This window comes from Eulemur rufifrons, chromosome 16, assembly GCF_041146395.1.
Source record: "Eulemur rufifrons isolate Redbay chromosome 16, OSU_ERuf_1, whole genome shotgun sequence".
Taxonomy (NCBI): Eukaryota; Metazoa; Chordata; class Mammalia; order Primates; family Lemuridae; genus Eulemur; species Eulemur rufifrons.
The window spans coordinates 92091794-92104378 of record NC_090998.1 but is presented as its reverse complement, the minus strand read 5'-3'; the positions used below and the strand labels follow the sequence as shown (position 1 = coordinate 92104378).

The window sequence follows — 12585 nt, the reverse complement described above, 5'->3', positions numbered from 1 at the left end:
AAACAGAAAACGGAAGCACGCTGAGGCCTCCCCAGCTGCAGAGGTGGCAGGCTGGCTTTCGGGGGCGCTCACGATGCTGATGGAAGGTCCTGGAGCCAGACGAGAGCCACACCCACCTCTGCCTGCAACCTGACCCCCCAAGGGACGGCAGGTCATGGCTTCATCGGATCTGCATCAAGGCCCCCTAAGGCAAGGAGTTCTCACCGCCACCCTCATGGAACAGCTGAGGAAACCAAGGCAGTGAGGGGTGAGCCAGGGTGCTCGAGGTCACACACAGGGTGCACGCAGGACCCCTCCCAGGGTGTGCCGCGCACCTACTGTGCACCAGGCATCGCTGAAGCCCAGGGTGCCACGGTGAGAAGACAAAGAGCTGGTATCAAAGTGGGAGAAAAGTCAATAAATATGTAAATACAACATTTCAGAGAATGACAGGTGCTGTGAAAATAAGTGTGGGGCTGGAGGGTGGGGGAGGCACCCTCACCAGGACGCTTAATTAAGACTAACCAAATGCAAGCTGCACCCCTGTAAACAGGGTGTGTCCTTTTCAACGTAATCTGTTCAAAGCCAGAGAAGAGCTCCACCTTTTTAGTGAAGTGTTTCCATCTGAGCGCCCAGGGGCTGAGGGGGAGAAAGGCATTTCCATTCCTACCTTCTCTCTGAATCACCTGGGTCCTTCACTGGCTCACAAACATGCTAAGTTCTAAAAAATCAAAGCATTCAGGCTGGGTGCAGTGGCTCAAGTCTGCAATCCCAGCGCTTTGGGAGGTCGAGGTGAGAGGATCCCTTGAGGCCAGGAGCTTGAGACCAGCTTGGGCAACACAGCAAGACCTTGTTTCTACAAGAAACAGAAAACTTAGCCGGGTGTGGTGGCTTGCCTGTAGTCCCTGCTACGCAGGAGGCTGAGGAGGGAGGATGGCTTGAGCCCAGGAGTTTGAGGCTACATGCCCTGTCTAACCCATCAATCAATAACAAAGCATACAGTTGAAGGACAAAATATTTCAGGAAAAGGGTAACTCACTGTAGCCACCTGCCCAGTACACAGTAGGCACTCAATAAATACTTGCTGTACTGCCATTCTCATTTCTTGCAACAGCTTTTAAGAAAGATCGAGGCTTCCTTTAAAAAGGGAGGATGGGTAATAAAATGCAATCTTCCCAGACTTCTTCTGAGAACCCACCCGGGAGCAGCCACGGTGCGGAGATGCGGGTGTCCTCACACGGCTACAGAGCCGCCACTTCCCTGATTCGTCTGGGGGAGACGGAGCGCAGGGGTGAAGGTTCCCCACAAAACACTGAAACCAGCGAGCACTGGGGCGCGGCACGTTCTGCAGCCTCGGGGCACTCGGGACAGGCCCAGCTGGCCCCTGCATGCAGGGGGCCGTGCCCAGCGCCAACCCGGGTAAACCCCAATAAATGCCCCTTTCTTTCCTCCACAAAACCCCGTGCGTTCCCTAAAGGGGTTCAGTCCACCACACTGGGAAGTCAATGGGAAGATCAACTTGCAAAGGCCCCTCCAGCTCTGAGCTCCCGATTCTAAAACTATCTGGAGTAACATTTTATAGCCACATGTCTCAAAGCCAATAACCTCTACTGGCCCCGCAGGTGAGGTCGGCCCCAGAGGCCCCCAGATCTGGAGCTGTCGAAGGCCTCTGACCCCAACCCAGCCGCTGGGAAACTCAGCTGGGCCTTTCTACACACTCAGGGCCACCAACATCTGCTCTAGTTGGGCTGCTTTCTGCTTTTCCAGCATTGCACATCTGGGCAAGGCCCGTCCAGGCGCCGTGTCATTCCTCACCACAAAACACATCCAAGGGAAAAGGAATCCAAGACACCGTGGCTTGGAAGAAACAGCCACCCGGAACGCCACACCCCTGGACAAACACCTTGGCTTTGGCGTGACTTTAACCTGCAGTAAGGAAGGCTGCACTTGAGGGCCGGTGGCTCAGCAGGAAGGAAGACGGCTGATGTGGCCGAGGCACACGTGCCACCTCCAGGCGGCACGAGCAGGGGACGGGCGAGAGGGCCACCCGACCCCACACAAACCGAGGGAGGAAACATCCTCAGCCTGTCTTATCAGCGAAGGCGCCGTGCCCGTCCACCAAACGCCCCGCTGCGGGGCCAGGGAGCTGGGCAGGGCTCTCTCCGGGTAGACAGGGTCATCCAGGACACCCGGCTGGTGTGTGCGTGGTGTGTGGGGACAGAGCCCCACGCACCTGGTGTCAGCAGTGCGTGGAGTGGTGGGTGAGGAAAACTGCTCTCTCCTCCTACAGTGCTCCACAAAGTACAGCCAATCCTCGTTATTCATGAACGCCGTATTTGTGGATTTGCCTGCTCACTGAAATTTTTAACCCCCAAATCAGTGCTCTCGGCAGTCATGTGCACAGACAGGCAAAACACTTTCCTGACGCTCCCATCTGAGGTCAGCAAGCCACGCTCCGCCGTCCTGCTTCAGCTCTCACATCGCAAACCAGTGTCCATGTCACAGTTGACTTAAGGCCACGTTGTGCGCATTTTTGTGGGTGATTTCCCTATTTAAAACGGGCCCCCCAGAGTAGAGGACTTCAGCATGCTCTTTCTCTACTGAGAAAGCACAGGGTAGGGAAGCTTCATTCAACAGCACGAATCATGGCGCTGTTGGCCATGAATTTGACGATCATGAACCAGAAATATATATTGTAATAAATGAGGTGTCTTTAGACAGAAGCGTATAGGAGGCAGAGTTATATGCTGCTGTGCTGCTGGAAATGTGACCAGAGGCTCACGGGGACCTAGCCCTGTGGTCCTCGAGGAGCAACGGCTCGCACTGGCTAACCCAGCATCTATGGCGACTCCATAGCACACAGCCACCGAGAATGACGAGAACCGGCTGCATTTAAGAAGGAATGAACTAAATGAACCTAGTGCCCCACTCCAGCCGGCTCATTAGACCTCTCCCAGCCTCCCTGCTTCTCTTCTTGAGCAACATGTATCTCCCTGGCCTGCGCCCCGAGAACCCAGGAGTATCCCCACCTTGACTGGGAATTACAGTCTCATGTAGCTGGGTTACCAGAGACTTTTACCCGGGTACGCCCCACCGGGTGTAACTCACACTAAGCTCTGGTTTCCCCGAGACCAGACCCGAAATGCCAAGATTTTTGGAACCCCAAAACTCCCAGCTTCTACCCTCTTCCTCACCACCAATTTCTTCCAGCTCAGCCTCAGTTCTGCTGCTCAAACCTTTAAAGTTCCCTATTGAAAGTGGCTCCCACTGCCACAGATATTGGGATTAAAAATGCCACCAAGTTCTAATGCAAGAAGTCACCCTACATTTCTGAGTGTCCTTTCCAGCTGCCCAGGACACAAGCAAGAAGCTTTCTTCTGCTGACAGGCAGAGACAGCGTCTAGCTGGCACATCCCATCCGCCCCCCATTGCACCGAGCAAAGACACCCGAGGAGAATGACAAGTGCTATTTAAAACCAAATGACAGCAGTCTCTGCATCTGTTTAGTAACACACCTTTTGTACCTGTCAAACAAGCTAAGTGAGACTTTTTAAAGGAAAAGACGTATGACATCTTTTTTTTTTTTAAGCTGGGACGATCAGCACCAGGCATGTGATACTCTGAATTTACACCCCACACCCACATTTGACGGCTGTGGGCGCCTCTTCTCCCCTGAGAACGAGACCGGGACGCCACACCGGCTCATTCGGCTTCCCAAGCTGACAGTGAACAGCACTTATTCTAAAGGACTGTATGTCATAAAAATTGCTGTTTACCTTATGGCTGAAAATTGCACAGGATGCAACAGTAGAGCGCAGGAAACCCTAAAAAGGCTCAGCGGTGTGGACACTGCGCAAACAGGTCTTTTATCAACCAAAAGAGAACAAATCCTCCCCACGCCCTCTCTTCCAAACGAACCCTGGGTGTGCGGAATCAGGATAAAATGTTAACACCATCAACTGTGCTTCGACTGTTCGTCTCCCAGGACTTCCCACCCATGAAAGCAGTGACAAGAGTGGTGACAAGGACTAGCGGGTCTCACACAGGTGCTGCGGGCTGAATGGCGTCCCCCTCAAAATTCACACCCACCTGGAACCTGAGAATGTGCCCTTTTTGGAAAGAGGGTCTTTGCTAATCAAGTCAAGATGAGGCCACACTGGTGTCCTTATTGGAAGAAGAAAATGTGGACAGACACACAGAGGGAAGAAGGCCACGGGAGACACAGAGAGGCAGGCACACAGGGAGGACACGGCCACATGACCACGGAGACAGGCTAGAGTGATGCCGCCATAAACCAAGATGTGCCGAGGACTGACGGCCACGCCAGAGGCCGGGATTGGCAAGGAAGGATCCCCCGGAACCGTCAGAGGGAGCGTGGCCCTGCCGACACCGTGACTTTGGACCTCTGACCTCCAGAACAGCGAGAGGATAAATTTCTAGGGTGTTTGGCTATTGCAGCCCTAGGCAGCTGATTTTGTATTATCTCACTTATTACTTTCAAGGGCCCAGTGAGGCAGGTGTTTTCATCTTCTCCACTGACAGGGGAGGTCATGTCCCTCGCCAGGGTGCACCCAGGTGGGTGGCTGAGCAGGAGGATGAAGCCAGGTCTGGCAGGTCTTGGCCTCGCTGCCTCTCCAAGAGCCCCGGCTTCCAGCAAAGCATTGACCGCACTGGGAGGTTCCCGTCCCCCCATCCTGTCCCTCATCCAATCTCCCCACCCCGCAAGCATGACCCACAGTGGCCTCCCAGGATCTAAGCTGTGGGACCAGGGCTCCAGCCCCTTCCGGCTTCACTCCTCCCACCCCCTCCCCCACCAAGCAGGGGCCTGGCGCTGGGCAGACCCCTCCCCCAGCCCCACAGGTGCCAAGGGCAGTGACATTAGATCCCGGCTGCACTTCCGGCACGACATAAACCAGGAACTACAAAGCTCCCCTTGTACCCACCGGTCTGCCGAGCTCAGCTAAGGCAGGCCACACCTGACACCCAGTCTGCCCAGCGCTGACAGATTCCAGCCTCAGAGCCTGCAGGCCACGGAACAATCCGCACCAAGGTCACAAATGCCCCCTTGGACGCCTCCCAGGACACAGCGTCCCAGCTCTCCTGGGTGGAATCCAGCACGAGCCTCCTCCCCCATCTGCGATTTTTTACAAGCACACAGATTATTTTTAGAAGCCGTTATTGCTCTACAGTCACTTCATTAGTTTTAGAGCCAAATAATCTCATTATATATGACTTGACTGGCTCATAAAATTATCGCTCATCCTAACAAATATTTATTGAGTATGCCACCATGCGCTATATCTTGCTTGGAACATTAGATTTTTAAAAAATAATTTACTTAACTAACGATCACAAGTCTCTAATTTAATTTACTCTGAAATGTGTTTAATTTTCCCACAAAGGGAACTATATGCTTCTAAACTGAGCATTTTCCCCAAGTTGAGACAAGCAGCCCCAGAGCCCCCCTGCCAAAGAAGACACCAGGCTGCCCCCTGAGCACCCGTGGGGGCCGTTTCTCCTCAGCTGGTGGCTCCCCGTTACCTGACTGGGGAAACTGAGGCACCTGGAGGTGGAGTAACGTGTCCAATCAGGTTCCGCAGGGAAGAAATGACGCAGGCAGAATTCAAGCCCAGGCAACCCTGCATCCACGGCTGTGCCCTCCCCGCCTGTTCTCCGCCCCTGGCCGAAACCAGCAGCAGGAAACCCACACGCAGCCAGGCACGGAGGGACAGAGGGACAGCTCATGTCACGGGGGCACAGGGAGCAGTAACAGAACACTGCAAACGATCCCGTCTCTGAGAACACGCTGGAAAGTATACCATATCATACGTGTGTGTGTTTTATTTACGTTGTCGGTTTAAACCAGGGACCGGCAACTGCCGCCAGTGAGCCGAGTCTGGCCCGCCACCGACTTCCGTAAACAAAGGGGGACACAGCCACAGCCGCACGGCGTCCACGGCGCTTTCACGCTACAACCGCAGAGCTGATTGTTTCTACAGAGGCCACAGGGCTCCCAAAGTCTGACATATTTACTTTCTGGACCCCTACAGAACAAGACCGCCAACTTCTCAGTGATGACCATTCACGACACCATGTTCTGATCCAGCACCGGGGCGATGTCAGGAACATGCATTTTTCTGCACTCTCAGAATGGGGAGGAAAGCAGGACTCGCCCTCCGGTGTCTCTTGGTGCCACGGAGAGCGACAATTTATGCAGGTGCGGCTCTGCGGCTTGCGTTCCGCATTCCTCTCAGGAGCACTTCCAGTTTAATGCTTTTAACTCCACCTCCAACTGGGACCTTCCCATTTCCCCCACAGCCCCCCCAAGGTGATCAGAGGACCAAAGGCCAGAGGGAAACTGTGTTAGCATCCCGTGGCCATGGTAACAAAGTGCCACAATCCCGACACCTCAAAACAACAGATATTTATCCTCTCCTGGTTCTGGAGGCTGGAAGTCTGAGACCAGGGTGTCACGGGGCTGCGCTCTCTCTGAAGGTTCTAGGAGAGTGTCCCCGTTCGCCTCTTCCTAGTTGCTGGTGGTGGCCGTCAGTCCTCCGCGTTCCTTGGCTTGTGGCCACATCTCTCCGATCTCCGCCTTCACCTGGCGCTCTCCCCGCACGTGTCTGTCTCTGAACTTTTTCCTCTTCTTATGAGGACACCAGTCATATGAACTTAGGGGCCCACCCTACTCCAGGACGACCTCATCTTAATTTACATCTGCAAAGATCCTATTTCCAAATAAGTCACACTCCCAGGCACTTGCACATACCTTTTAGAAGGACACAATTCAACCCTAACAGAGACCTTCACTCGATTTCCCTGCACGGCCCCTTCTTAGACGGCCATACAGCCCTCTCCCCTGTTCACACAAAGTGTTTCAACGGCATAAGCGTCGTTTATTAAGTGCAGCGCCAGCTCTAAGTGCTCCTTCCATGGAGGAGGGACGGGGTAGCTGTCCCTTCCCGCTCCCTGCAGTTGCTAAGTCGGACGCCAGCACCACCGTGCCCGCCTGGTACCATCACCTGCTAGTCTCTTCACGGAGACACAGAAGCACGAGCCTGGCACGTCAGAGCTGGGCCAGAAGGGCTTCGCTAGAGGCAGGACGAGTGCCCAGTGAGGCACTCCCTGGGCACTCCCCCAGTGAGGGAGTCACAGGCAGAACATTCTCCACTTTGTTCTCAATTCCTCCAGCACCTGCAAATGCTGAGCGAGGTACCAACTCTGCAGCTCTCTCCTCACTTCTTAAGAATTATACAGAATGTATTTTGCAGCTGAGAATTTGCAGCCACAGAGCACAGGTCTTTGATGACACAGCACCTGTCACGAGAGACCTTTTCCACTAACCAGCAGTGGGATGTTTATGGCTGCCCAGCTAAACGGCCACAGACGATCTAAGCTTCCTTCCCCATGGCTATTACTCTGCACACAGGGTGGACAAAAGCCAGGAGCAGTGAGGGAGAGTCACAGGCCACCAGGGACTTTGCTACACAGATCAGACAACAGGAGCCAGACACCCAGCACCTGAAAGGGAAATACCTGTGGCACAGGTGGAAATAAACACCCGGCTTAGCCCCAGCCTTGGCTTTCGTTTTTCACATCTCTACCCACTTTTCTCCTCCTTGTGTGCCCTTGGTGACAAATATGTGTCCTCTTACTTAATACCTGCACTTTCTCCCATGTTATCATATTTCACTCTCCAAACAATCCTGCAAGATAAGGGAGGTGTTGGCATCATCGCATTGTCCAAAGACAACAGGGCTGAGCTGAGCTCAAGGTCACTGAGCCAACAGAGGACAAGCGACCAAGTCCCGTCTCTAAACGGTATCGGTACCCCGCCAGTCTGCACTACGCGGAGACTTAAAGAGTGCAGAAGGTAGCCAGAAGGGTTTGGGTTGTCGGAACTTCTTGTCAAACAGTTTAAGAAGGAAAGAGGACTAAAAACGAACCTCAAACCTACGGTATAGAATCTATGCCACAGATAGGGGGTCAGCAAACCACAGCTTGGGGGCCAAATCTGTTCCTTTGCCTGCTTTTGTAAATAAAGCTTTATTAGAACACAGCCACACCCATTCGTTTACATGTTTTCTACAGCTGCTCACACACCATGCCAGCAAAGTTGAATAACTGCGACAGAGACCGTCTGTCCCACAAAGACTGAAATATTTACGGTCTGGTCCTTCACAGGAAAAGTCTGCCAGCCCTTGCTGTGGATGACAACTGAGGAACAGAGAAAGGCTCTGCACTTAGAGACACAGCCGTGTATCTGGAAAAGGATCTGTGAATGACAGCAGGACACCAGGGCCCGGGCCAGGCCCCACCCTCCTGATTAGGAGGTGAAGAGGAGGCCTGTTCATCTCATCACCCCAACCAGTCGGGGTGGAGCAACCCTACCCAGACGGTGTCACCACGGGCCGGCAAGTGACACGGAGCCCAGGCACAGGCACAGGCACAGTCTGGGGCTTTCCGTGCCCAACATACGGAAGTGCGTGTGAAACAGAAACCCAAGTCTCAAGCAGGCACGGGGCTTATTCACGGCAGGAGCGCCAAGACTCTCCCCGCCAGGCCCACACACGGGCTGCGAGCCTGAGGCCCGAGCTGCCCCGGCGACAAAGCCCACGCACTCGGTTCCCACGGCTGCGCCCCAGCCTGCTCCCGGGCAGAGGTCTCCGCCTTTAATAGGAATAAAGCGCCAATTTGAGTTGGACGTCCAGCCGGGGTCTCCAGGGCTGCCGCAGCCCCTGAGTTCCTCGCCGCGTGCTCAGAAGCGGTGCTTAAAACTGGATCACTCCCACACCAGGAAAGTAAAAACCAATCAGCGGGGCTACGGCGCGGCGGAGACACTCCCCCAGAGGAGCCTTTACCGCGGGAGGAATCTAATCGACCTCAGACGCAGCCTGGGCGCGGCGTGTCCTCTGCTCACATTTCCACTTGATGGATGTCTCTCCGCCCGTTAAAAAGAGTGAAGCAACAACCAAATTTAATCAGACAGGAGCCAAACTTGGGAAATGGACCTTTGATTCTCGTTATTGCCTGAAACGAGAAAAGGGAGCCGGGGCAGCGCCGTGTCGGCCGGCTGGCTCTCACGTTCACGGTCAGCATCGTGCCTTGTGACGCCACCCGCTGCCGCTCGCCGATGTCTTCCGGCAAGAAGAGCACTCGACAAGAGACGTGGCTTCTCCCGCTCTCGGGGCCTCGGTTTCCTCTCACTTTGGGGGGCGGCGGCACAGCTGACGGAGCACAGATCGCCTGGCCTGCGGCCGCGCTCCCAGGGACCCCACGCTTCCCTTCCCTCACACATAGCACGGGGCGAAAGCACCACCCTGAGGGCTTGTGGCCCCCAAAAGATATGTCCACGTGGTCATTAGTGCTCTCCGCTTAAATAACGCTGAATGATTCGCTCAACAAGACAAGCGCGTCTGGTCCTGTTCTGCACCGAGTGGCTCAGGCCCCGACACCAGGGCACTGAGAAGCCTGCGGGACGCTACGCTGCATTCCACCCGCTGCTCTCTGCTCCCGGCTGTGTGTGCATCTGTGTCACCTGCAAGAACCTCGTCCTCCACCCCACCTGGGGGGCTGCCCCCCTCCCACCCACTGGTCCCAAGGGGAGCAGCCAACACAAATCAGTGGCCTGAGACAGGACAGGGGCCAGGGAGGTGCCCACGAGACCCAGCCCCCCACTCGGTCTTCCTGGGGCTGACTTGGGATTGGGAGGGGGTACCCTACCCCAAGATGCTGAAGGATGTGCGCCCGGCCCCCCCGACACACACAGGTAGAGGGTCACACCGACACCACATTTCTGGGTCAAGACTCCCCGAGGCCAGCTCCTCCCCTGCCATTTCTAGGGCTTCCTTATGCGATGGGCTGAACTGCCCCCCTAGAAAAGATATGTTGGAGTTCTAACCCCCAGTACCTCGGAATGTGACTTTATCTGGCAATAGGATCTTTCAGAGGTAATCAAGTTAAAACGAGGTCATATGGGTGGGCCCTTTCCAATGGGACTGGTGTCCTTATTATAAAAAGGGGAAATCTGAGCAGGGCATGGTGGTGCCTATAGTCCCGGCTACTCGGGAGGCTAAGGCAGGAGGATCGCTAGAGCCCAAGGGTTCAAGTTCAGCCTGAGTGACACAGTGAGATTCTTTAAAAAAAAAAAAAAAAAGGGGGGGTGGGTTTGGTTTGGACTGGACACACAGGGGACACACAGCCGTGGGGCTGGAGTGACACGCTCTGAGCCAGGGCTGCCGGGAGACACCAGGAGCCAAGACAGAGCCAAGGATCTGCCCCGGAGCCTTCAGGGGGAACGCGGCCCTGCCCATGCCGAGATTTGGGGCTCTGGCCTTCTGCACTGCGAGACAATAAATTCCTGCTGTGTTAAGCCACGTAGTTTTTGGTACTTTGCCACAGCAGCCCTAGGAAGCTCCGACGGTGACCTAAGCCAAAACCTTTTCCACTTAATGTTGCACCTTGAGTTTCTGTCACTTACCACCTCGGTGACGCTGAGCAGGGCCTCTCCCCACCCAGAGCTGAGGCTGCTCCTCCACGTGGGGCTCAGGAGGAGCATTTCTTTCCACTCCGCCCGTTCAGTGACATGCACGGCCCAGGCCCTGGCTTTGCTCTGACAGGGGGAGGGGCACTGTTTTTGTTGGTTCCTCCCAAGGGAGTGATCCAAGGGGTGGCTGCACCCCTGGGGCTCAGGGGGCCCTGAGTAACCACCAGGAGAGGAACACCCGTGACCAGAGGCCACCAGAAGGGCCACGCTCTGCGTGATCAGCGAGCAGCTGAACAAGCAAAGGAGAGTTGAAAACCCAGGTTGGAACAAGAGACACCAGACCTGAATCACGTTCCTCAAAAGCACTTGAGTTCCTCAACATCCGCCAACTCATTTTCCTCCTGGCATCTCTGCTAGCAACCGTTTAAAACTATCGCCCTGACCCAGCGGGTCATGAAATCAGTTTGCTAAGCTGTGACCAGCACATTTCTCTAGTGAAATGGACCAGAACAGTAGGGAGGAAATATCGGTGCGCTTCACTTGTAGTAAGATATTATGCCATGAAACTTTTACTTATGAATATGGATAAATGTATGTGTGAACAGAGATTCTTATGAAAATGTATTAAATATTTCTTACCGTGGGTCAAAAACAAAAAAAGAGTTCAACAGCCACCATCTCAGTTCAGAGCTACCTGACCATTTGTTGGCCCCTGAGAATCGGATCTAAATCCCCTTCCAAAGTGTGTAGGATCGGGCAGAATGGGGCACACAGTTTCTGGGGACTCCCCACTGTCACCTGCCCAGTAAGGATGTTATCGTACCCACCTCGAAAGCCTCCCAGTCGTGATCAGATAAGACAATCTGTGTACGGCGCCAAGCACAGCCCCTGAGAGCCCTTGATGTGGAACAGCTGCCGCCGCCGCTGCTGGGGCAGTGACTAGGAAGGTGAGGACAGGTAGACTGTCTGGGATCCCCCCTTCCTTACCCGAAGTTAAGGACCCCACCTTGGAAAACACACAAGGAACTCCGATTCACAATTGGAGAGAAAAATCTGACGAGCTCCGGGCTCCAACTTATGGCAGCACACTATTTTTTTTTTTTTTTTACCAGCTTTATTGAGATAGAATTCACATTCCAAACAATTCGCCCTTTTAAAGTCTACAAATCAATGATTTTTAGTGTATTCACAGCGTTATGCAACCATCACCACAATCAATATAAGAACATTTCACCATGCGGAAAAGAAACCCTGGCCCATCAGCACTCGTCCTGCCCTCCCCCTGCCCCTGGTGACCACTAATCTACTTTCTGTCTCTGCCGGTCTGCCCATTCTGGATACTTCACATAAACCCACTCACACAGCATTTGTCCTTTTGCAGCTGCATTCTTTTGCTTAGCAGGATGTTTCCAAGGTGCACCCATGTTGTAGCAGGTATCAACACGCCATTCCTTTTATGGTTGCGTAGTATTCCCTTGTATGGATGTACCACATTTTGTTGATCCATTCATCAGCTAATGGACATCTGGCTGTCCCCGCTCCGCAGCAATTATGAATAATGAACAGGGTGCCAGTGCGAACCTCAACCAGACACAGGCATCCTTCAGTAACAACACTCACACTCTGGTTCCGATCAAGCCAGCCAAGTGTTCCCAAAAAGAATATTCTTTTTTTCCAAGAGATCCTTTAAACAAGAAAATTAAAAGCAGCATAAAAGCAGGGCTTTATGGAAGAATAACTAAATAATAATTGTAGAAACATGTCCTTGCAATGAGACCCAAGCAAAAAAAATAAAATAAAATAAAAACACCACCCAGCTGCACACAGTAAGATTGAAATTCTGTGTGTGCTGCTCCAACCAAATTTCAAATCATTAAAATCTCATTATACTAATAATATGTTTTCTAGATAAATTTAACTAAAACACTGTCTTCTCTGAACAAAGTGCAGGCATTCTCAGAAAAGCAGCAGCACAGGATGTCTGCAGACGCCAGGCCGGCTCCCGCCCACCTCTGCCAACTCCGCAGCCGGACCACGGCGGGAAGGGCAGCTCACCGAGGGACCCGCCGAGACAGGCTTCTATCTCTCACGTTTTCTTAGAGGAGAGCACCCATCCAAAC

At 53.6% G+C, this 12585-nt stretch overlaps 1 protein-coding gene across 1 annotated transcript in view; it reads right to left on the bottom strand.

Annotated features, from left to right (window-relative positions):
* PARVB (parvin beta) overlaps positions 1 to 12585 on the bottom strand; it is an 88587-nt gene that overhangs the window by 63343 nt on the left and 12659 nt on the right. The window lies entirely within an intron of this gene.